Below are 13,735 nucleotides of genomic sequence, written 5' to 3'. Positions count from 1 at the left end.
GGAACATACTTGGGAGAATCAGTACTTTTATATAAAAGTTTTTTAAACCCTTGATTAAAACCCATTCATGAAGTTACACTAGCCATTTGCTTGAGCTGTAGACTGTTTCGGTCAGTATACACATCATATGGAATATCTGCAGATTAAGGCTAAGCACAGAAATTCAAAAAGCTTGAAGTGAGATGGATCTAATCTATGCAAATGGGTTTGGAGGTGAATGGAACTCACATTCACGCTTTGGTTGGGGAAAGCAGCCAGATCCCTGCATTGGCAGAAGCCAAAAGGCAGGGGGCACTCACGCACACCTCCCAGTGTGCCAGAGATTGCCAAAAGCAGCCGAATGCAGCTGAGTGGCTGCATCATCCCTGATTGGCTCTGTCATTTGTCAGGGTCCCTGGGCTTTGTCCAGGGTTGTGGGTTTGGGGGTCCACCCCAGGCAGGACAGAGGCAGGGGGGAGCAGGGCTCACAAGCTGTTTGGGGGAGGCAGTGCCAGTGGCACACCCTGCATTTCCAGCCAGGTCAATGGGGTACAATGTGTCCCTCCCCTGTCCTGAGCCCCAGGACCCTTTGCTGGAGCAGCTCCAGGAAGGGCCTCAGAGCCAGCACTAAATTCCTGGCTGAAGCTGCTTCTCCGTGGCTGCAAAAGCATTGTGCCCATCTTCCCCACCGCGAGGCTGGGGATAGTGGGGGGCCCTGCACAGGCAACTGGTGTACCAGCGAATAGCAACCTACCTTGATTCACGAGTAGACCTGGCACTGACATTTGATAGACCAAATCAATCCAAATCAATCTTAAACTGGGATCTGCCATTTTTAAAGTGGTCTATGTGCCCTGAATGTCTGTTTTGTTTTGTTATAGATACAGACTGGTTTCCAACTACCTAAACTGGAAAACATGTAATGTCTGCACCTGGCCTAACATTCTGATACAACACTACAGAAAGAATGATACTGGTGGCTAGCCTTTAATCTAACAAGCAGATAAAAACATGATCTTCTATTCTCTTGAATATGTGAAAAATGTATTCTGGAATATTTGCGTAATTTTACTATGTATAAAAACAAGAATTAACATTATTTTTTTCAGACAGAGGAAATGCAGTCACCTGGTCTATTAAGTTTTTATTTCAAAGCCAAGTTCAAATCCTTTAGATGCAACATTTTATAACAATTTCATAGATTTCATAGACATTAGGGCTGGAAGGGACCTCGGAAGATCATCGAGTCCAGCCCCCCGCCCAAAGGGCAGAACGTCAGCTGGGGTCATAGGATCCCAGCAAGATAAGCATCCAGTTTCATCTTGAAGGTGTTCAATGAAGGCGCTTGAACAACCTCCGGTGGCAGGCTGTTCCAGACCTTGGGGGCTCGGACAGTAAAGAAATTCTTCCTTATGTCCAGCCTGAAACGATCTTGTAGTTTGTGACCATTCGACCTCGTCATCCCTTGGGGTGCTCTGGTGAACAAACGTTCCCCCAGATACTGGTGGTCACCCCTGATAAACTTGTAGGTGGCCATCAGATCACCCCTGAGCCTGCGCTTTTCCAGGCTACAGAGCCCCAGGGCTCTCAGCCTGTCATCATAGGGTCTGCTTCCCTGACCTCTGATCATGCGCGTGGCTCTTCTCTGGACTCTCTCAAGCTTCTCCACATCCTTTTTGAATTGTGGAGCCCAAAACTGGACGCAGTACTCCAGCTGCGACCTCACTAAGGCCGAGTACAGGGGGAGAATGACGTCCCGGGATTTGCTTGAGAAGCATCTATGGATGCAAGCCAGCGTTTTGGTCGCTTTACTAGCTGCAGCATTGCATTGCAGGCTCATGTTCATCTTGTGGTCAATGATGACCCCCAAGTCTCTTTCTTCCATAGTGCTAACCAACATAGCACTGCCGAGCCTATAAGGATGCTGCGGGTTTTTTTTCCCAAGGTGGAGAACCTTGCATTTATCGGCGTTGAACACCATCAGATTCTCATCCGCCCACTTGCTGAGCCTGTCCAGGTCAGCCTGGATCACCCGCCTGTCTTCTGGTGTGGATGCTTTGCCCCAAAGTTTGGTGTCATCGGCGAACTTGGCCAGTCCGCTTCTGACTCCAGCGTCCACATCATTAATGAAGATGTTGAACAGTATGGGTCCAAGCACAGAGCCCTGGGGGACCCCACTGGTCACAGGACACCACGATGAGTGACAATTATCTAAATAGTTTTACAGCAGGCAATAATAATCAACCTGCTGGGCAATATTAATGTGGAACACATTCCTGTGTACTTAAATCCAATGTTTATCATCAGATCTGCAAACCTTTCCCTGCACCGTATAGTAAGAAGCTTAACAACTGGAAAAAGAAAAATTCTTCATGGATAATGAGTCAGCAGCTATGACTTGGATACATACAAAACAATTTAATTTACTTATGTTAGAGGGACGTTATTCTTTAACTTTCTCTTAACTGCATTTTTTCCTACAGTTAACACATATTAAATTCTGTTTTGAATGTCAAGAACAAGGAAAAAAGCTACAGATATTATTGCATGCATATCTGGTACTAAAATTAGACTGGATTCCTCAACCCTATTTGTAATATTCCTTCCTCAATCTCTCCTCTGAAAACAACAGATGGAGACTTTCAGTGATAGAGAAAAAACAGGTTCTGTAGTAAGAATTATTTAAACAACTTTATAACATGCTTCATAGTACACTTGTGATTAACAATACTTTGAAATTCTGTAACTCTTTTTGGCTGATGCACTCAGACATGCTAGGCATTATACAGACATATAATAAAATGATGGCTCTGTGTCCTGAGTAATTTTACACTCTACTATCTAGGGAGAAGAGCTAGGGGAACACCAAGGAAAAATGAAGTGATAATGAGCAGCTTAAGAAGCAGTGGTCAATGTGTGCCAGCTGTTGTTATTTGCAGGATTCATAGCAGGAGAGAGGCTTGAGGAGGGATTTTGAGGAGGATAAAGTGGCTTTTAAAAATTTACAGGTAGTCCTTCTCATGCATGAGATATAACGTGGGAAAAATGTAAAGATGCATGTTAGAAAATGGGAATCGAGAATGGCATCCATATAGGAATCAAGAATGGCATCATTAGAGGAGCAGAAACAGAAGATTACAGGTATGCTACTAACAAACTTTAGGACAGTGAACCTGTAAGCAGGTCATCTATCCTGCTGCCTTTTGCAGGAGATTTACCTTTGTTGTTAGTTCCTCAGGTAGTTTTATTCTTCACAAAACAAGTTTCCACCTCCAACAAAACAAATCAAAAGCTGCTGTCTTCCCCAAACATTAGGAAAAGAGCCATTTTTCACCATAACTTCACTTCACAGATTACTTCCCTGCTCTGTTCTTACTCACTCCTATTCTCTCTCCCAGCAGCAGAATTTGCCACAGTCGAACACCTGTAACAGGGCTGGCTGACTTTTTTAAGGGGATAGACAACATGTTACATACATTTTTTTTGTATGGCAGTAAATGTTCTTGGGGCTTACTCATTTTTCATTAGTTTTATCCCCTAGTTTTTATGTCTAATAAATACTTTGGAGCAACTCAGTGGAGGACGTGTTTTTAACTAGATATGCAGGCTTGAGTGAAATGAGACTTTGCACTGGTTGATAAAGGTTCAGTATTTGGAGCTGCATGCTCTGAATTTGGAGTTTTAGTCTAATCAAACCTTTTCACTCCAGCCCCATTATGCTGAATTTTTTTTATAGCTTTATCACATGATTGATTATGTTGTTTTACCTGTTTATATTGCAATACTTTCTATAACCTTTACACAGGCAGCTTCCATTCACAAATAAATCACAAGCAGATAAGATGAATAATACATTGCTGCTTATGGTGTTTATTTTTATTTTATTAGGATTCATTAAGATACTGGAGGAAGAGGAAGTTAAGACAGATCAGATGGCTCTTTCTTCTTCTATAATGCTTACATTTCCCTCTATTTCTGTAACAGGTAGCTTCTGGCCCAAAATTTCAGAACCAGGCTTTTGTTTTGGAGTATAAAGAGGGCTTTGAGTCACCGTTAAACCTTGTTGATCTTCAGGCTCCTGGGACTGCCCAATGGGTGCAATTTAGAGGCATAAGAGCCATTACCAAGACAACCTATGACAGTGTACACATAATTCTCCACCTGGGGAGAGGATGAGAAAAAGAACAAACCACATGTGACACATGCTTAATTGTACATGTGAGCATAATTTAAAATATCACATATTTTACTGCTGGCAAGAGCTCACATACTGCAATAATGAGGTCAGTATAAAGGACCAAAATTAAATTGAACTGAATAGGCTAGTGGCACTCAGTCCTGAGGACTGAGGAACCACAATAACATATACTTTCAGGGGAATTGTGGCAAAAATACTACGGTTCAAAAATCCCCCAAATAACACAACACAGCTATGGAACTATTTAATTTCTACTGCTACTGAAAAAGATACTGCCTGTGTTGCATTAGTGAAGTTGCATGTATTCTGTTATTCATGATGGCAAGGAAGATATATGTTATGTATGCATTAAGAAACAACATTTTCTCTGAAGAGCTCTATGTGATAAACTGAACAGTCATTTGTGGCTTGGGATCTGCAGTCTGGGTATCACTAGAAAAAAACAGCTGGGCATTTCTCTAGGACAGGGGTGGGCAGAATCTGGCCCATGGGCCGGATCCAGCCTGCTAGGCCATTCTGTCCAGCCCATGGGGCCCCCAATTTTTTTTTTAATGAACATTTATTTGCCTCTGGCTCCTATAAAAAATGAGAGGAGTCAAGGGCAATAGGACCCAGGGGAAGCCACGGCAGGTCCCTGGAAGAGCAGGGCCTGCTTGGCCCCAGCCGGAAGCCCCTGCCCAGTAGGGGCTTCTGGTCTGGGACTATGGGGCTGTTCTTGCCTGTGCCAAAGGGGGAAACTCAGGTAAGAGTGGGGTCGGGGCTGTGTGCACTGGTCCCTGCCTGACCACGGGGCTGGGGAGGGGGGGCTTGGAGCAAGGGAGTGCATGGGAGCCAGCGCTGGTGTCCTGGGGCCAGTGCCAGTGGGGCTTCAAGTGGGGTGGCTCCCCTCCCTCACTGCTGGGGCAGCTCAGCCCAGTTCCATAAAGCCCCGCCGGCACTGGCCCTGGGGTACCACCTGGCTGTCGCTGGCTCCCAACCCCCCTGTCCAGCTCTGGGGGCAGTATGGGGGGTGCCTGGGGCTGCTGGGGGTGGCATGAACTGGTAGGGACATGACCCAAGACACGGGAAGCATGGGGAAGGTGGTGCAGAACTTGAATCATGAGCCTGAGGCTTGGGGCAGCAACAGCCCGGCTGGCCCTTCCCACCCCCCGGGAAGCTCTGGTGGGTGCCACCACCCCAGGGGTAATGGCCTGGGACCCCCTGCCTGGCAGGGGCCCAGTGGCAGCTCACTCCCTGTCCCCAAGACAGGCAGGGAGGCTGTGCCAGGAGCAGGAGTGGAGATGCAGCCGCTTTTCTGCTCCAGAAGCTCCTGCAGCCGCAAGGAGCCTGGGGGTCCCAGGAAAGCTCCTGGCTGGTCCCAGAAGCAGCATGGGTTGCCTCCCAGGGCTGCTGAGGGTGGCATGACTTGGTAGGGTCCCAGACCAGGGTGCAGGAAGCCCAGGAAGGCTGCAGGAGCTTCTGGAGCAAAAAAATGGATGCGGCTCTGCTCCAGCTCCTGGCACAGCCTCCCCGCCCGTCCTGGGCTTGAGGATGAGCTGCCACCAGGCCCCTGTGGGGTGGGTGGGGGGGCCTTCCCCCTGGGGTGGTGGCATGTGCCAGGGCCGCCCATGGGGGAGGGCAGCCAGGCCATTGCCAACCCAAGCCTTACACATGGGATGCAACTTCTGCTCCGCCTCCCCAGGCTTCCCGCATCCTAGGCCACATCCTTGCTGGGTTGTGCGACCCCCAGCAGTCTCAGGTAGCTCCCTGCACTGCCTCTAGGGCCAGCCAGGTGCTTCCCTGGGACCTGAGCCTCCTGGAAGGTGCAGGAGCTTTCAAAGCAGAAAAGTGGCCATGGCTCTGCTCCTGCTCCTGTCGCAGCCTTCCTGCCCATCCCAGGGCCGGGGGGAAAGCTGCCGCTTCACCCCTGCAGGGTGGCAGGGGCCGGGCCTTCCCCCCAAGGTGGTGGCACTCCCCAGGCCACCTGTGGGGGGGCAGCTGGGCCGTTGCTGCCCCAAGCCACAGGAATGCGATTCAAGTTCCACACCGCTTCCCCATGCCCTGAGCCACATCCTTGGCTGGTTCGTTCCACCCCTAGTGGCTCTGGGAGCCCCCCCGCATTGCTCCCTGGCCTGACAGACCCTTCCCCAGTGGCCTTCAGCCTCCTGGTGGTGGCAGGGGATGCTGGAGTACAAATATGGCCACAAGGATTCAGGCAGCTGGCTCTCCCCACGGCTAGCCTCAGGGCACAGCACCTCATGGGGGAGGGCAGGCCTGGGCCCCACTGCACACCAGGGGCCCAGCAGCCCACTGGCAGATCACCCTTGGGCTCTGGGCTATTGCAGAGTGGGGTCGGGTGCTGACCAGCTCGGTGGTGAGTGTGCAGGGCGTTCCCATGCACAACTCACATACCCTCAAACCCTTCCTGCAAATCACAGAGCCACACCCTCCTCCACACACAATTACACATCCCACAAATACCATACACACACACACACATCCACAGCTTCCCACAAGCCCCACATCCACCCACTCACCCATATCCCCTGACACCCCTGCACACCCCACAGACTATGCAAGAGTAAGACTGCATTCTGAGCTATTATGCAATCACTTCTACATGTAAAGCAGAAACATACACATATCAGGACAAAAATATATATTTTTAATGGAATTAAAATATAATATTATGGGTATTTGATTTTTACTACATAATTTTTTTTTTCTGGTTTTAAGATAGCAAACCCTCTTCCCTGAAGGAGTATTTCCAGGGGCAAAGGGAAGGACTTCTGGTGGCAAGGGCCAGACGTCAGGGGTGGGACATCTGGCCCAAGATGGCAACCAGGGGATGGGGCACCTGTCAAGGGGTGGGGCTACCCATGCAGCCCTCGACAGCTTGCCAAAACTCACTAAGTGGCCCTCCACCTGAAATAATTGCCCGCCCCCGCTCTAGGTACAGGAAATCCTCCACTGGTCAACTTAATTGGTTTTAGGGCAACCACTGGAGTTGCGTATTATGGGTTTTGGTCCTGATGTTTATTAACATATGGAAAGGAAAGAGAATGTGGCTGCAATTCAATAATATTTCATTGTGATTATCTATGATTACTGATACACATTATATGGTTTTCTGTATTAGTGCAGAACTTCAGAACCAGAAGCAGTTCTAGGCTTTCAGTGACAAATCTACATTCTCTGTTCCATGGTCCAAATTCTGCACTAATGTAGAGTGTATGTTCTATATGTTTACTTTTTAATTTTTAATTAAAATTTCAAAAAATCTTTAAGACAGTGTCTGTTGCAATGCTTTCCTTCCCTCCACAAGCACAGAAATACAAATTATCTTAGAAACAAGCAAACAAATATATTTCTTGGCAATATTAAGGGCAGGGAGAGAATATCATTAACAAAAAAACCCTCATACACGGAAGGTTGGAATACTCTGTTTTCATTACCAGTGATTACTTGCAAACGTAACATTATTAGTGGTTAACCAGGATTTTTATAGCACACTGTATGATCAAAGAACTGTACAAACATTGACTAATATCTTCACACCACACCTGGAAGGCAGGAGGGTAAATATTAGTATCCCCATTTTTGCTGAAAGGGAAACTGAGATGTTATACGAGTCTAACAAGCTGTGTTCCCATTGTTGTTACCATCTCCACTGCCCCAACTCTTCCACTGTCTGCTAAAGAAATCCATAGCCTACTGTCTTTAGCTAGCCTGCAAACTCTTGGCGGGCTGGCATTCTTTTAATATAAGTCTATACATTTCCTGTAACAGAGGTGCCTGAACCTGATTGGCCCCACAGGTTATAAGCGTAGTACAAATAGCAAACAACAATAGTCACGGTACCTGATCAATGTACTGAGGTCTGGGCTGAATAATTTCTCTTCTTGCTGCCCATGGCAGTCTATGATACGGAGCATGAGTGTGTTCTGTCTGCTATCTAGACATACTGAACTCTTATTAATGGAAGTTGTTGCATGTCTCGGGAATGAATTATGTTTTGACTAAAGGGGAGGAGACTATAAACTAAAATACACATTATCTTGTTCTTCAGAGTCCTAGTTAAGACACCAAATACAATCTGAGATAGAGATAAGAGAGTATTAACGTATCGGTTACTCCTTTCTCGCAAGTAGCAGGCACTACGAAATTGGTGACAAAATGATAAATAAAAATTCTAAAAAGCAAACGCAAGAATCATAAAAGTATTGCTTATTTCAAGAAGTGCTTGTGTAACAGAAAAGAGTGTTTTATATGCAGACTGCAGTTTACCACAAGTTAATAAGCTTAATGTAAAAGTCAGGGTGAAAGCAGTATAATGGAGCTACAGCTTTCAGTATTATCTGAATAGTTCTTACTCTTTATATACTAGCACATACTAATGGGAGTCAAATGAGCATGTTTTATGAAAGCTGAATGCTGAAAATGTTGAATATTTCATTAAGCTTTCTCTAGCCGTTGGCAAGAGCGCTCAGGGTACGCTGGCTATAAACCCTACATAGTTATTCTGAGATCCCACCGAAACATTGGGGATATAGTTATTTAATATTTTGCAATATCTTTTATCTAGAAGACACAGATGAACCTAACTTTGCAAATTCCACATTGAAAGAAGATAATTTACTTTTACAGGAAAGTAGTTCTTATATTCCAAGTCATGCAGGAAGTAGTCTCCGATTCTGGAATACCTATAGACTTTTAATGAGCATGTACCCTAAGCTGGCTGGGTTCCTCCTAAAACTAGTCAGAACTAACCCTGACTGGAATGATTTTCCACCAGAAAAATAGCTATGCAAACATGACCTGCCCCTTCTGCCTGTCTGGCAGCTGGGCTGAAACGAAGGCAGAGAACTGGGATATTCAGTGGCACTGGGACCAGGGTTACGGGAGGGGCTGCAGCCACCCCAAAATTCGCTGTAGCCATGCAACCCCTCTCAGCAGCTTAAAAAAAATGATCTTGTTAACTTTACTGCAAGGGGACTGTGAAACTGGTAAACCAGCAACCTGAAAACTTCCATTTCCATCTTTTCTGAATATTTATTCCCATGAAAAATGTTCCATTTAAAATGTTTTTTTCTGATTCAAGACGAATTTTTTTTAATGCTCAGTATTTTCCAGTCAGCTCTATTACCTACAAATTTGTTTGCCCTGAATGACTCTGAAGGTTTTATGTAGTTTACAGCTCAGGTTTGTGACGCAATACAAGCAATTCCCTCGTAAGTACTTGATTCTCCAGATCAGGTTGGGACTTGTGGTATTAGAGTTGGTTGTGCTCTACAAATGTCACATTAAAGCTGTTGAATTTAAGATACAAGTTCCCTTTCTCAGGACATGGGGAGACCCAGCACATAAAACACAGGCAGTTGAAGAATATTTACTATCCTGGGTAAATTATTTTGAAGCAGTTAAACCCTCCCCTGCCCCCAGTGGCTGCAGCCCTGGCCCCAGCTTGCAGCCACAGCCCACCCCATTCCCCGCGCAGTTCAGGGGACACCCCCCATGACCTCCCAGAAGTGCGCATAGCAGTGGGAGCCGCTGCCCCCCATGCAGCTCAGTCCCACACCCTGCTTCAGTTGTGCAGTGCCTGCCCTAGCCCCACTTCCTTTCTCACCTCATCACTCCCTCCCTCACTTTCTTTGTGACTGGGCTTCGGGGGGGGGGGGAGCGGATCAAGACCCCCACAGTGCAGGAGGAAGTGGGGCAGGGGCGAATCATTCATGGGTGCCCCTGCCTCACTACCTCCTGTACTGTGAGGACTGTCCTGTGACTCGGCCTGGCCGGGGCCCCATTCATGGTGAATGGGGCCCTGGTCAGGCTAGATAGTGGGACAACTGGAGCCTGGCAGCTCATCCAGGGGCATGGGTGGGTGGCTCCTGCTGCTGTGCGCATCACGAGGGAGCCAAGTGGAGGGCACATGCCCCCCCCCCAACAGCTCCCCTGGATGAGCCATTGGGCTCTGATTGTCTCACCACCTGGCCCGGCCTTGGCCCCATTCACCAGGCAAGGTCATGGGAAACGCCCCCACAGTGCAGGAGGGAGTGGGGCAGAAGCAATGGTGAATGATTTGCCCCTGCCCCACTCCCTCCTGCACTGGGTGGGGTCTCAATCCCCAGCCCCACCCCCACTCCCTCCCTCACCGTTGTAGAGTGGGAAACAGATTGAGGCCCCCGTAGTGAGGGAGGGAGTGGGGCACAGGCAGGAGCAGGGGCTGGGGTGAGTGGGGCCCTGGCTGGGCCGGGTGGTGGGACAAGTGAGAGCCCAGGGAGCACCCCTGGGCCTCCGCTTGTCCCAGCATCTGGCCCAGCTGGGGCCCTGCTCACCCTAGCCCCTGCTCCTGCCTCTGCCCCGCTCTCTCCTTCACCATGGGAGCCTTGATCTCCCCCCTACCATGGCCCTTTCCCCTCCTCCCACCCCTTCCCCCAAAGACTTACGTGCTGGGGGGGAGGGGGTGGCATGCATATGCTCAGCCCTCCAAAATATTTTTTTCTCTCTTTGCCTAGGTAGCATCTGCCCCTGCCCCTGCCTCAGCCTCAGCCTCAGCCCCAGCCCCACTCACTCCCTCACCACGGGGTCTCGATCTGCATCCCAGCTTAAAACCAAGAAAAAAATACATGAGTTGAAACGTTGAGACCAAAGGGGTATGCTTGTTAAAAAAGACAGAAAACCCCTGCTCTAGTGCCCTCCAGCTTCTGGCCTTAACCACTGAAGGCATGTGGCTGCATTTCCTGAATCAAAGGTAAATGTCTGTTCAAATTTAATCTGTGCAGCTTAAACTAACCTGCAAAGACTGAATCAATTCAGTGTTGAGCTTTTTGACTGTCTGTACTAAGCCTTTGACTGTCTGCGTCTAGCCTTCCTTCCCACTCAGAAATAAGGAATGGTTGAGATTTGAGTGTGCTTATCAAACAATAAGACACTGAAAGCCAAAAATATGGCAGTATGATATCTTACCACTATTACAATATTTGCACTGATGTGTACTAGCATTGATTTGCAAAAACACCAGTTTGTAGTGAAAACATAAGAACACAAGCTAAGGTTATCCGACCGACTTTCACATAAACTACAGAATTCCCATTGATCAACTTTTTTTAGTAGTTTATTAAAAAGAAAGTTATTAAAAAGTTTATTAAAAAGAACTATATTACATTTTTATACACATAAATGTTCGTGATTGGATAATTATTGTCCCTAAAATCTTCATAGTAATGGTTGACTTTATAACTGCATTTATGTTTTATGACTGATTGGAGCATTTATACAAATAAAAAGACGGCATTAACTAATAGAAAAGCATTCTGTTCAGCTGAAAAATATTTTTAAAAACACCAATAACTAAGTATATAAATCATTCAAGAGGTTCCTTGTATCATCTCTATGGAAGTATAGTCACCATGGAGAGCCTCAATCCAAATGGTGAAAATACAGCAAAGTTTATAAACAGCAGAAAATACACTGAAACATAGAATTTGCTACTTAAATGTTTCCTTGAAAAATCAAGAAACCCAGAACTGTACCACAACCCAGTGGTGATGCAGAATGGGTGCACAGGGGTGCACGTGCACCCCCTGACTGGCCGCGCTTGCCACTTAGGCAATGACTGGGGGGGGGGGGGGAAGGGTAACCATGATAACTCAGGGCCAGAGAGGGCCCAGGGATTTGGTTACAGAGCCTGCGTGGACCAAGGAAGCCAGCAGCAGAGATTGAAGCCTGGCAGGACTTGATGGAGCTGGGATACAGGTGAGACAGATGGATGGCAGGTCCCAAGCCCGGGGCGGAGGCGACATGTTGGGGGATGGATCAGCACTGAGGCTGGACAGCGCGTAATCGGAAAGAAAGAAGGCTGGAAGAAATGCTCGGGATAATGACATCTCCCACACCTGGCAGCCATCATATTCCAGGAACCTGAGCATCAAAGATGGCACGGGACATCAGCCTCAACAACACAGGTGATGACATCAAGGTTGTCATTAGGTGGGGTGTAGGGGAGATTGGAGCCCCACAAAGGCGAAACAGCAGGAACGACCAAGGGGAGACGCTAAGGGGAGATGGCACAAAAACATCATCCTTCCAATCTGAAGGCAATCATCATCAAAGACGTGGCAGGTGAGGCCCCCTGGTGAACTGACCTGAAGTCATTCCAGTGAACCAGCTGTTCATCCCTAAGAATAATGGCGAGGCTAGAAAGGAATCCCCTTATGAGATGCACTGGAGAGAGACAAGGCAGGCTACACTGGGAGAGTTTGGCTTATCTTAAACCAGCAAGGGGTCTAGGATAGACATTGCATAAACTGTTTTGAGCCAAATCAGTTAAGTCTGATACTACATTCAACCAGGTTTATCTCAAACTGGTTTCAGCCATTTTCAAACTGGTTTATGTGCACTGAACATCTGTTCTGTTACAGGTTTAAACCAGTTTCTGATCACTTAAACCGTTTTATGTGTAATTTCTGTCCCCAGCCTTATAGCTGAACTGTCTATCTCTTGGCTCAGATTGTCAAGCGTGACTTGTAATAAACTTGGTTTCCTTTTTTATTTTTTCAGTTCAGTGCCTTTAAGTTGTGTGAGGAATGTAGTCTCATGACTTCATCCACCAATAGAAGAGGGATGGGAAAAAGAAACTGGCAGTTTCTAGTCACAGTGGATGTCAATCATTTAACCTGGTAAACAAATATAGCTGTAACAAACTTCAAGCAAAGGAGTTTGCTTCCAGGCAGTCACTTACAAAACAACTGGTAGAAAATAAAATGCGTCTAAAATAGGCATACTAAAGTCCTCTGTAAATTCTACTATAATACAAGGACATCAAACTCATCAGGCCCTGTGGGCTGGATGAGATGCAGAGGGCTCGTTTGCAGTCTGGATTGAGTCCACAGGCTAGCCCCATGTGCCAGATCCAGTATGCACACCAAACTAGGCTCATGCATCACATATATTGTGCAAGGCCAGGGCTGGTGGGCTCTGCATGCAGCATGAGGGCCGATTTGGGGCATACCACACATGGCATGCAGGTCCAGCCTGAAACCTATCGGCAGCACCGCTGGCTAGATGATAGGGCTCCATGGGCCAGATCTGGCCAATGGGCTGTACCTTTGATATCCAATTTATTTTTTATTGCAGGAAATAGTCCCTATATTCTATGATAGTTAGGTGGCAGCAATTAATATTAGTAACATTAATAGTAGTTGAAATTGTTTTTCCTACTCTGAAATTGCTGGTATCATTATTAAGCTTCTGGAAGCCAAGAAAGGAAGATAAGTGGGATCAGTGGGAAGGGAGCAAACTAAAAGATGTATAGCTCAGTGAGATGGATGCTGCCCTGGAAGAGAGAAAACCATGATTCTAGCCTGAATCCTTGTTCCCTATGGGGCAGAAGCTTCTTCAATATTGTCTACCCATTTGCCCAATTAATATTAAATATAAAGTGCAGCTTCAACATTATCTAGTAAGGGAAGCAAATAATGCCTGACCTGGGGCTTGGTGGGTCAAATAGCAAGCTATGAAGTAAAACAAAAAGGTAGGTTCAAATCCTGGGTGAGTGATGTTGAACCTGGATGAGTACTT

General features: G+C 46.9%; 1 protein-coding gene across 8 annotated transcripts in view; it reads right to left on the bottom strand.

Moving 5' to 3' along the window:
• PRLR (prolactin receptor) overlaps positions 1-13,735 on the bottom strand; it is a 230,990-nt gene that overhangs the window by 99,786 nt on the left and 117,469 nt on the right. The window lies entirely within an intron of this gene.

Source organism: Alligator mississippiensis, chromosome 3 (assembly GCF_030867095.1).
Source record: "Alligator mississippiensis isolate rAllMis1 chromosome 3, rAllMis1, whole genome shotgun sequence".
Lineage (NCBI taxonomy): Eukaryota > Metazoa > Chordata > Crocodylia > Alligatoridae > Alligator > Alligator mississippiensis.
Note: the sequence above shows the minus strand (reverse complement) of the source record. Positions and strands in the feature narration are given on the sequence as shown.